The sequence below is a fragment of the Silurus meridionalis genome, chromosome 9 (assembly GCF_014805685.1).
Source record: "Silurus meridionalis isolate SWU-2019-XX chromosome 9, ASM1480568v1, whole genome shotgun sequence".
NCBI classification, from domain to species: domain Eukaryota; kingdom Metazoa; phylum Chordata; class Actinopteri; order Siluriformes; family Siluridae; genus Silurus; species Silurus meridionalis.
Genome location: NC_060892.1, coordinates 7678990 through 7691489, shown reverse-complemented (window position 1 = coordinate 7691489; position 12500 = coordinate 7678990). Strand labels below are relative to the sequence as shown.

Below are 12500 nucleotides of genomic sequence, written 5' to 3'. Positions count from 1 at the left end.
TTGGGTAAATCCACGCGTGAGTGTGAGAAGGATATGATAACACTGCAACACTCTCCTCCCTGTCATACACTTTTCATCTACAGTCCAGCTCGAGTCGCTCAAAATGTGGTCCTGTTCAACACACGCTCGTTCTATCTCTTTCTGTCTTTTGTGCAAAAAACAAAACAAAACATACTTTAACGCATTTTTAGTTTTATTTTAAGTATTGGCAGATTGATTTATTAATCAAATTATTGATAGATTTTTGACTGATTTATAAAAAAAACACACACTAATACATATTTCACATACAAACTTTCTCCACTCTTCAACTCAGTGTGTATAGATTTTCTTTTCGAACAGTTAATCCAGTATAAAGCCGGATTATTGTACTTCGTGAATAAATGATGTAAGAAACAGTTACCTCTTGATATAAACTTCCAGTAGAACTACATGGCCATGGCTTTAATTTCACCATTTGCTCTTTATCTCATCTTTTCATGCTGATTAAGCGGAAATGGGTCTGGGCCCAAATCGCACACACACACTCACACACACACACACACACACACACACACACACACACACACACACACACACACACAGACACACACCTTTGTTCTGTAAGTCTAGCACAAGCTGACTGAGTCTTTTCCTCAGAATTTTTTCCTGTTTAATTGACTTATTTCAGATAAATAATTCTCATTTTAGTTGTATAGAAGACTGTAGTAACACAGTGATTAACTCGGTACCATGCTCTACCATACCACGGTACCATACTTTTGGACCTTTGAGTTATCATTTTGTATTCACTTTTATTTTTGATTGTAACAAGTACATTGTGTAGAATCCTCTATAAGCGTTTTTTTTCTAATTTCTTTGATTTTATTGCTTTAAATATCCGTTTTAACCTCTGGTAAAATAAAACTAGGACTATGTCCCAAATTCCCATCTCACAACACACAAACACACAGTCATATGCTCACACACAAACACCCACAGGCACACACAAACACGCGTTCTCATTTTGCTGTTCAGACCAGAGAGAGCTTCTGTGCTCATTTATTATCCTGCGTAATTGACATTAATTGATTAATTTGCTTAAAGACGTCCTGTGTGACACAGTGACACACACTTCCTGCTCATTTCCAATCGGTTTATTGCTTACACTCCATCCTGAGCTATCCTTTCTGCTGTGACACTCCATTCTAACGCTATATTCATTGATATGTTCATTTATGTGTGGCTTTTTGTCATATTTTCGCTCAAGAGTATTTCTGATTTGAGAACACCCACGTTCTTGGGCTATTATTTATTTATTTGTTTTTCAGTTAGTTTGTTAGTTTTTCTATTTACTTACTTTCATACTTATTTTATTTTTGCTGTGCACCTTGTTTGCTTTACAAATATTAAAATCGTGCTTATAAAGTGCAGATTTGAATCCATGGTGTTCGTGGTTCTTTCTAACCGTCACTACGAGGCCGCTCCTGACACACACACACACACACACACACACACACACACACACACACACACACACCCATACACATACATAATTTCATCGTGTTTTACACGCACTTCACACTTTTATACACTTTTCAGCGAGTCCCTTCATGTCATGTGCGTGGACATTAAATCTTATTTTTTTTCATACCTTTTTTTATGGAAGTTTAGATTTTGTAGCGAAGCTCAAACTACTTACTTTCTAGTTTTGGGGAAAAGAAACACACACACACACACACACACACACACACACACATATATATATATATATATATATATATATATATATATATATATATATATATATATATATATATATATATATATATATATATATGGGGTTGCAGTATACGCACATATATACGTGTTGAGACTTGTAGTGGACCCATATCGCATGATTAATGCTGTAGTACACTTAATGCAGTGTGCCAGTAAATGTGAACACAATGCAGGACTGTAAATCATCTATTACTTCTGAAATGATCAAATTATTATTCCCACACACCTTTCCGAGATGAGCGGGTGTAATTATGAGTGCTCTGTTATGCTAATTATACAAAATAAGAATACGAAGTCAGTCTAAACATTCTTTTTTTTTTCTCGCTGAATTAAAAAAAATTATACTAAATTATCAATTTCAGAATAATAATTTGTATATTTTATATATATATATATATATATATATATATATATATATATATATATATATATATATATATATATATCTCCTCATGCCAAATGTGTGTGTGTGTGTGTGTGTGTGTGTGTGTGTGTGTGTGTGTGTGTGAAATCCTGCCACATTACATTCAATACAAAAATATACAGTATACAGTGTGTTAAAGTTTTTCCAGTGTGTATATGATGTGTAAGCTGTAAATACAGAAAAATTGTTAGTTCATTAAGTAATGGAATATATTTTGTTATTTGACATAATTAGATATCATTTTGTGATTATACACAGCATTAATACTACACTACAAGTGAAATTTATGTATCTCACAGAAAAAGGCTTGTTCGATCCGTATAAGTAAATTTGGCATCCGAATGATTATCCATTTGATTTTTTGTAATTTTTTTTCTGCTGAAGTTAAAAGAGCAGACTTTTTTATTTATTTTTTTTTTTTACTTTTCTCTTTAAGCTTGTGTCAAACTTAACTCATGCACGGCTCATTTACAAAAGCGCTTGTGCAACATTCAAGCTCTTTTACAACAGGCCAGGCGTATTTTGTGTCCTTATCGGATGAAGCTGGAGTCGGAATGATTAGCTGCTCCATTTACTTATCGCGTTTCACATGGAGCCATCTGCTTCATTTTTATTACTCGATTTCTTATTAGGTGCCATTTTCCTGATTTCGTTTGGACGATTAGATGGATCGATTATTAAGTTTGAAGTGAGTTTGGGCTTAAATGAAATTTGCTAGTGAAATGGAAATGTTTTCCTTGTGTTTAGTGTGCAATTTAAATCCTCTAACAGTTTTCTGTTTTCAATACGAAGGTGTATCGGCACGATTAATAGACGGTCAGAGACAAATTTATTCGAGCTAGTTTGCCCAAAACTTCTTATGAATCTCATTTTAGAAAGTTGTTTGTCAAATACAATATATGGACAAAAGTATTGGGACACCTGATTTTTCCAGCCATATATGGTTCTTCTTCAAACTGTTCCACAATGTTAGGAGGCACACTATTAAATTGAATGTCTTTGGATGTGATAGCATCAAATTTTCCCTTCACTTGAACTAGGACACCCAAACCTGTACAAAACCAGCTTGATGAAGATAATGTCTACATGGTTTGGAGTAGAAGCTTTCGAGTGCCCAGCAGTCTAATAAAAGTCCTCAATTTGGACGCATTATCATAAATGTTAATTATGTTAGACTGTATCATGGGATTTGCTGTTACTGTGATTAAATTATTAAATGACTGAGGAATATGACTGCCTTTATAAATTGGAAGGAAGCTGAAGTGCTGCTTTTCAGCTCTTTTTGTTATTATTTAGTCCATGATGGATCATTTTATTACTTATTACAGACCAGAGGTCCAAACCAGACCTCTGATTTGGAACGTTTTTATCCCTTATTTGGGTCACTTTTATCTCTTTGTCATTATAATGTTTATGTATTTATTTTTCTAGATATTGTTCATCACTTATTCAGGGACAGATTTCTTTTATTACTTATCCCAGGATTGATTTTTATTCCTTATTCAAGGACAGATTTTTATTACATTACCAGGGACAGATTTTGTTTATTACATATCCAAGTACATGTTTTTACTACTTATACTAGTGCATATTTGTGTTACTTATCCCAGGACAGTTTTTTTGTTTATTACTCGTCCCGGGACAGATTTTGTTTATTACTGATCCCAGTACAGATTGTATATATTGCTTATGCCAGGAAAGATTTTTTTATCACTTATGCTGGGACAGGTTTTTATTATGTAGACAGGGACAAATTTTGTTTATTACTTATCCTAGTACAGATTTTTATTATTTATCTCAGTACAGATTTCTATTACTCATCCCAGTACCGATTTTGTTTTTCACTTATGCCAGGACAAATTCTTATCACTTATTCTAGGACAGATATTTTTAAACTCATTCCAGGACAGATTTGTCTCTTATCCTGGTATAGTTCTGATACTCATTCTAATCATAATGAAATCTCTAACTGCAACAGTCCCTGTTGAAAGTGATGTGTGTAAATCCTACAAAACCTTCATTTTACTTAATTACATTTTACACCTTCTCTATAAATGCAGTCTTTATAAACAGATGATTTAACCTCTTCACATTTACTACTGAATAATAAACGAGTGCACCGACATCAATCTCAGTTTACTGCTCTAATTAAACATCAGCGCCGACGGAGAGACAGACGAAGATAAGGAGAGAGAGAAGGAGGCGGACAAGTTTGTTTTTCATTTCAATACAGACCCAGAGTGTAAATAAAACTGATAACATTGCACAATTAAAAGAACTCTGAGTGTGTGTGTGTGTGTGTGTGTGTGTGTGTGTGTGTGTGTGTGTGTGTGTGTGTGTGTGTGTGCGTGCAAGTGAGTGAGTGAGTGAGTGCATGTTAAACAGATGCCCTCTGAGTGCACTCAGCCATATAGGGGCTATGAGACCCAATCATGTGACCTCTGACCATACACACACACACACCATTTCAGTAGCAGCAGTGAGTGGTTTAGTGTTAGCGCAGGCCATGTTCTTGTCACTGTACTAGTGTGCTCAACGGTACTGTATGTTGCAGTGTTGTTTAGTACATTGGTAGCTAATTTGGGACACAGTCACAGTGCAGTGAAAAGATATACGGGCAGGAGAAAGCTAGACAGTGTCTAGTGTGAGAGATATACTGAGTGCACTAGTTTGGTATGTTAGAATACAGACCTGTGCCGTTCTGTGATTGGCTGGCCCTGTTTTGATGACATCATTTTGTTTCTCTGGTGCAACGTTTTCTGTGTGAGCACTGTGTTCTGGAAATAAGCAAGTCAGCTAGTTGTGTGTGTGTGTGTGTGTGTGTGTGTGTGTGTGTCTGATGTGAATACACAACTTGCCTTTTTCAGCTTAACACTCTGAACTGGCAAAAATCCCTGTGGTGTTCGCATGTGAGAGACAGAGAGAGAGAGAGAAAGAGAGAGAGAGAGACCACCCGAGCAGAACGACAGAGACAGATAGGTAATAAAGACAAGCAGGAAAGACAGAGAAAGGAAGAGGTAGAGACAAAGAGAGGTGGGTGACAGATTGAAATGGATGCTTGGGGAGTGAGACAGGAAGTTTTAGGGAGTGAGACAGGAGGTTTACTGAGTAAGACTAAAGGTTTAAGGCAGACACAGGAAGTTTGGGGCGGGAAACAGGTGGATTAGTGAGTAACACTGGAGGTTTCAGGAGTTAGACAGGCGGTTTGGGGAGATAGACAGGGGGTCTAGGAAGTAACACGGTTTTATGGAGTGAGACATGAGGTTTATGAAGTGAGACGGTTGGTTTAGTGAATAAGACAGTAGGTTTATTGAGTGAAATGGGAGATTTGGGGACTGAGACAGCTGGTTTAGGAAGTGAGACAGGAGGTTCAGTGAGTGACACTGGAGGTCTGTGGGTGGGGGGGTTGGTTTAGTGAATAAGGTGGAAAGTGTGTGAGACTAGAGATTTGGGTATCAAGACGGGTTGTTTTAGGAGTGAATCAGAGTAGTTTGGGAACTCAGATAGATAGTGAGCAGTGGTTCATGGAGGTTAAGGAGTGTCCACAGTGTCTCACCCTTCGTCTTATCCAGTATAATTATTAAATTACAACTCACACTACACACAGGTCAGAGAAGCACAATACTATGAACTACTACTGATAAAAATGGATGGGTGTTATTTCAGGTGGAAATATCACCGTGTGGCGATTTTGTCGATAAATCACACCAGACTTTCACTCGGACTCAGTTACAGATTAGCCGATAAAGTGAAGTCTGAAAGAAAACAGAACTCAAACTGGAACATGTGGCTTTCTTTTCCCTGTAGACCTGTTCTCTCATTCTTTCTCTCTCTCTCACACACACACACACACACACACACGCACCGAGGGCTGTAACAGGACTCAGGCCGATGTGTGAAGTCCTGCCATGTTTGTGCCAGATGACCAACACACTCTTAACAGATTCAACACCACAGTGGAGTTTCAGAGACCAAACAAAGACCCCCCATGAACACACACACACACACACACACACACACACACACACACACCTCCCTCCCAGTCTTTGCTTCATTAATGATTGGTCACTTTTATTTGTCCAGACTTCTGCACTCATTTACACGGCTTTAAATTCACATTGAAGTCCGGAGCTGACCCAAATACTGAAAATTCACTCGCTCTTGCACACACCCACACACACACATGCACGATCAGCTCCAGGCTGTAGTAAATGATTGAGTGTTGTGGCTGAGAGGAGGTGAGTGCCGGTTGTGATTAGTGACCTGATCATGTGTGAAAAGCGCTTAGAACGGCTACTGGACTTCCACTGGACCATAAAACATCACCTGCTGTTCACACACACACACACACACACACATGCATACACACATGCACACACACAGCTGTAACCCTTTTGGTGACCATTTTCCAATACAAAGTTGCATCTCACATGCTTCTATATGTGTTTTCCATGACACCCCTCCACACTAGAAAATCCTGAACACTATCTAGTGCACTATTCAGTTTACGCACTTAGTGTTAGTGAGCATCACGTTAGTGTCCCTCTGTAGCGTCCCTCCCGAGTGCTGATTGTGTTGAATTGAATGTGAGGATATACCCCAGGTAGTAAGGCAAAGGTATTACTTCGAAGCAGTACACATTACAGGAGGAGTCATTAAGGAAGGACGGGAGGTGTGAAACAATGGGGTGTGTATTGACTAGGGTTGCAAAGAGGCAGAACATTTCCGGAAACGTTCAGGAAGCTTTTCACGCGAACTTCATTTGGGGAATTTTGTATATTTTTGTATACAAACAGCATTTTGTTTTGTCATAAGCTGACACGCATGCGCACTAATACAGATTTTTACAAAATGACATTTTTGACTTTGATTTAATTGTTAGTATAATTTTGTTGCACAATAGCTTACACACAGCACAAGGAAGTTTTAAACATAAATGAAATGGAAATTTTTATTTGTCACATACACATTCCTACAGAGTACGACATGTAGTGAAATGCTTTTTTGCGACTATCCAACCTGTAAACATAAAAAAATGGAAAAGAAATATAAGATAAAGTATATAAAAATAAATACAAATAAAGTAAATAAATAAAATAAATATAAAGTATAAGTATTAAGTATAGTATATCTAAAAAGTATTAGAATAGTGTTAATATACATATATAAGCTATACCCTAGGAATGCATGTAGGGGATGTGGCCTGAGTAGCCCTGCAGTGTGCTGTGTGTGCATGTGATTGGAGACTATACAGGGTAGAAATTCAACTAAAATTGCATTAAATCTGGTTGTTTTAAGAAAGTTATCCTGCAAGGTTGGTTTTTTTCCAGCTACAGTTAAGTTGCTTGTTATAGGATAATCTGCAATTTTGTAAATTCCCAGTTTATTCCCATTAATTTTAATTAATAGCCATGGAAAGTTTCCAGTCTTGAAAATTCCTGTAATTTTGTAACCCTAGTATTGCCCTTAACAAATGTGCTAGGTCCTCCTTATGCACCCACCCACACACACACACACATATACACACACACACAAAGTATAGTACTATATTAGTTTGTAATTTATAGCTATATAGACTGTATATGGAGTTATTGTAGTGAGCATTCATGGGATCTTCTTGGAGAAATATAGGCACTGCTTAGTCTCACACACACACACACACACACACATACATACACACATCGTCCGAGTGTGTGTATGTTATTAAGGGGCAGTGGAGCCGAACAACTCAGAGATGAGAGACAGACAGCCCGAGCGTGAAGTGCTGAGAGCAGGACAATAGGACAGACAGGTGATTTGGGACGAAGCCGACATGCTGCAATGGATTTAGTGTAGTCTCAGAGAGAAGGGCACATTCTCCATCTCCGTATTGGAACTCAGCCACACAGACTTTGGCATCAGGCAGACAAGTTTCATCAATCTCAAGCTCACCTCCAATGCTATCTTTCTCTCTTTCTCTCTTCTCTGTGTCTCTCTCACTCACTCTGTCTCTCTCTGTCTCTCTTTCAAGTTTGAGTCGCAGCAGCTTGTTGTCTCTGCTTACTGATAAGATTTGACAGTGTGTGTGTGAGGGAGGGAGATGTTTTTAGGCATTGTTTCCACAGGAGCTCAATCACAGTATATGTATGTAAATTGCCTTCTTATTGACACCTCCGTGATAGGTGGAAGGTGTATGTAAGTGTGTGTGACTGTGTAAGAGTGTGTGTGTGTGTGTGTGTGTGTGTGTGTGTGTGTGTGTGTGTGGTTGACTCAGACAGCAGACATGTCACCACGTCTTAGCAGAACAATGCTGATGTTCCAGTTTCAGCAGCAGTACACAGTTTCTCGCTCCCACACCGGCTGTGTCCCAACCATTGTGTGTGTGATAAAATAGCTAGCGTGTTTGGAGTGTGTGATGACGTGGAGTCTCTGTTACCACTAGTTATGTCATGTGTGCTTATTTTCTCTTATGACACAGCAAACATATTTTATATTTAGTAAGAAAAATATTTCTTTGATAGGCATATTCAATGTACCCAAGTCAGGTTGTACCTTTTCCCATCTCCCTTGTGTACACTGTTTGGAAAAAAAATTATTGGGACATCTGACTTTTCCAACTGGTTCTTCTGCAAACTGTTAGCTATAAATTAACTAACTAATTCTAACTTAGAGACCCAAACCTGTTCCTGCATGACAGTGCCCCTGTGCACAAAGCCAGGTTCATAAAGATATGGTTTACCTGGTTTTAAGTTGAAGATCCCCTGCTATAGTTCTCTGACCTCAACCCTATTGAACACCTTTGGGATTAATGTGAATGCTGAATGCACTCCCAGGTCTCCTCACATCACCTACATCAGTACCTGACTTTACTGGCACCCTTGTGTCACACTCCAAAATCTAGTGAAACATCTTCCCAGAAGAATGGAGGGTATTATAAGGGCAAATGGGGACTCAATGTGGAATAAGATGTTCAGAAAGCACATGCAAATCCTATGGCCAGGTGTCCACAAACGTTTGTCCATTTATATTGTGTATATACGGTGTGTGTATATATATATATATATATATATATATATATATATATATATATATATATATATATATATATATATATATATATATATATACAGCAGGAGCATAGCTGAGAACTGGTTCGTGAGTATATATTCCATAGTTTATACAATATGGTACTTCTAATTACTCTGTTTTGCTAAAATTATGTACTGTAATTTCATGTACAATTTACAGTATACTACTCTGTTCTGAAGACTTTTGGGTAGGCAAGGCCATGTCTCGACTTACGATATTTCGAGGTTATGATGTGTTCTTCATTGCTTGATCTAGATCGTAGGATCAATCAAAATCAAGAGGCAATGCTTTAATTAACATCACTTTACATGGAAGGTTCAACTTCCTGTTTTGTGAACTTCATTTATTGAATTAGAGTCTCGCTTTAATCCATCACTCACACACACACACACACACACACACACACACACACACACACACACACTCTCACATACGCACACTTTAATGTTTTAAATGGCGATTGAATCTCCAGTGTACTGCTTCGGCCCCGTCCTGAATCGAGCTGTATAGATCGGCCGGCAGCTCCAGACTAATTAGTTGACCGAGTGGCGTCCGATCGAAGCGAGGTCTCATGAATAAGTAAGAGGAGCGACAGGCTGCCTGCTTAATTAGCCACGGAAGTGAAACCTGCTCCCTCACGGCCTTCGTTTGCCCCCTACGGAGTGTGTATCTGTGGATAGAAACACCACCCAGCCGTCCGTCATTGATCGAAGGGTCGCTAAATCGAATCGGTATCATTGCCATGCGTTCAGGAGCTAAACCCACAGGGAGAGGGGTGGAAGGGTGGAGAGAAGGATCTGCTGTCAATCTGACACTCCTCGTGTAAAATAATGCACAATATCGCACTCACAAATGCACACACACACGCGCACGCATGAACACACACACACCATCTGGTGCTGCGTTATCCGACTCTTCTGTTTGCCTGCTTCGTCGTTTCATGTCAATATGGCAGCTTTCACACCCTTTTGTGGTTTTTTTTCTCACTTCAGAGTCTCTGAAGATTTCCCTGCTTCCGGTTAGATGCCTGCACTGCTGCTGGCTCCATCCCAATTCCACAAAGCCATGTCTTATTTACCGTATTTAGGCTCCGTCCCAACACTAGAACACAGGGAACATTTTATGGTGCTTAATTGATCTTGGAGTGTTCATTTAGAGTGTGTGTGTGTGTGTGTGTGTGTGTGTGTGTGTGTCTTAAGGAGTGTGTAGGTATTATCCAGAATGCAGTGTGTGTGTGTGTGTGTGTGTGTGTAGTCTATCAGGGTGTGGAGGACCAGAGCTCTGTAATTACATCAGTAGCCACCAGACCAGCTTCATGGCTGATGGGTGTGTGTGTGTGTGTTTGCGTGTGTGTTTTTGCATGTGTGTGTGACCTGTCATTATCTCTCTACCTGGTGATTCTATTGTTCTTTCTCTCTCTCTTTCTCTCTCACACTCACACTCACACATAGACTGTCCTGTGAGAATCTAATTATCTCTTTGTCCTTTGACATGCGCTATTCTAGTGTTATATGTTGCCGCTGTCAACACACACACACACGCCATGTTTAGTTTATCAGTAAATGATTTACTGCATTACTTTGACCTTCATCTTATCACATAGTAACACCACTCATACTTCCTCAGCTCTTTCTCTAACTCTGTCTCTCATTCTCTCTCGTGCTCTGTCTCTCATGCTTTTTTGTGAAAGAAATAAAAAAAGAAATGAAGGGTAAGGCACCTGGAAAAAAGAAAGAAAGAAAGAAAGAAAGAAAGAAAGAAAGAAAGAAAGAAAGAAAGAAAAACCATGGTAAAGAGAAAAATGATAAGAAAGAAAGAAGAAAAGAGAGTAAAGAGGAAAGAAAGAAAAACACAGAAAGAAAGAAAAAAGAAAACACCCTTGAAAGAGGACAAAACGAACAGTAAGATAAAACTGAAATGAAACGAAAAGAAAAGAAAAAAAGGAGAGAATGTGAGACGATAACGAGTGGCGTGTTGATTCCAGGCATCTGATTAATCTCATTGTGACGTCTTTGTTATCAATCAGCTGAATGTGTCCGTGAGAGATGTGTGAACCGGACGAGTGAGATTTGCAATGGGGAAGTGGGCCGGGGCACGTCAGAACTGCACTTCACACAAAAGTAACCCTCACTTCTGATTATCCTCACTCCGAGTTAATTACTCCAAAAGCAGTGAAATACATCTACCTATGGATCTAAACATACAGCTCATTAACACACTGCGGCTCCGTCCCGAATAACGCAACACAATGCACTGGGTCACATCTGTACTCGAAATTCTTTGTCCTAAAGGAACCCGAAAAACACGCATTGCAGACTAGTCCGACCCACTGGTGCACTAGGATGTAGTTTGGGACACGACGAGCTAGATGAAGTGAAGTTACGAGGCTATAATACTGTTCTCAATCGCTGATCAGACCAGAGCCCTGGCTCTTTTATCTTTTCTCGAACCCTGTCTGTGTGTGGCCACATTTCCCCTAACAAGCTGTCATGAGAGTGAGCGGTGGAGCAACCAATCACCTGCAGATCGTTAGCATGTGGGAAGCAAGGCCTCGTTCGACGTGACGCCCGACGACGGTGATTACGGCTGTGTCCTGAACCCAGCAGTGTGATTGAAGTCATCTTATTAGGTAGCAGGAGCATGTGCTTCTAAACGCGGCGCAGACGGCGCGTGACAGAAAAAGTGGCTAGAACCAAAAGCATATTACCTAATTAGTGGGACTGCAACAGGACTAGCTTCTGAATTCTTTACACGCAAGGGTTCTGGACCAAGCCGTAAAAATGGACAACTTTCTAATAAGAATGCTAATGAGATGCTAAATGTAGCGTTTGGGACAGAGCCGAGGTTTGAAAAGCCTTGGTAATTAAATATGCGGCAGCTGTGCTTTATTGTGTGTGTGTGTGTGTGTGTGTGTGTGTGTGTGTGTGTGTGTGTGTGTGTGTGTTTACACATTGTTGGGAAACATGGACAAATGTGCAACGCTTCAGTTTTCACACCATCACCAAGGTGTCCTGTCTGTCTCTCTCACACACACACACACACACACACACTTGAACACCTGGCAGTGTGTGAAGAAGCTCGGCAGTGTTACAGCAGTGCCATATAGTGCTAGTACGTGACTGTGTGTGTGTGTGTGTGTGTGTGTGTGTGTGTGTGTGTGTGTGTGTGAGTCAGACACAAAGGCAGCAGACTGGCCACTTTAATAATGCAGGAAGAGGAGTCTGTACACTAAAAAATGTAAGGACTG

The 12500-nt window shown here is 39.4% G+C and overlaps 1 protein-coding gene across 4 annotated transcripts in view; it reads left to right on the top strand.

Moving 5' to 3' along the window:
- The window catches only part of LOC124391064 (ephrin type-B receptor 3-like), a 40613-nt gene that overhangs the window by 1904 nt on the left and 26209 nt on the right, over nucleotides 1-12500 (top strand). The window lies entirely within an intron of this gene.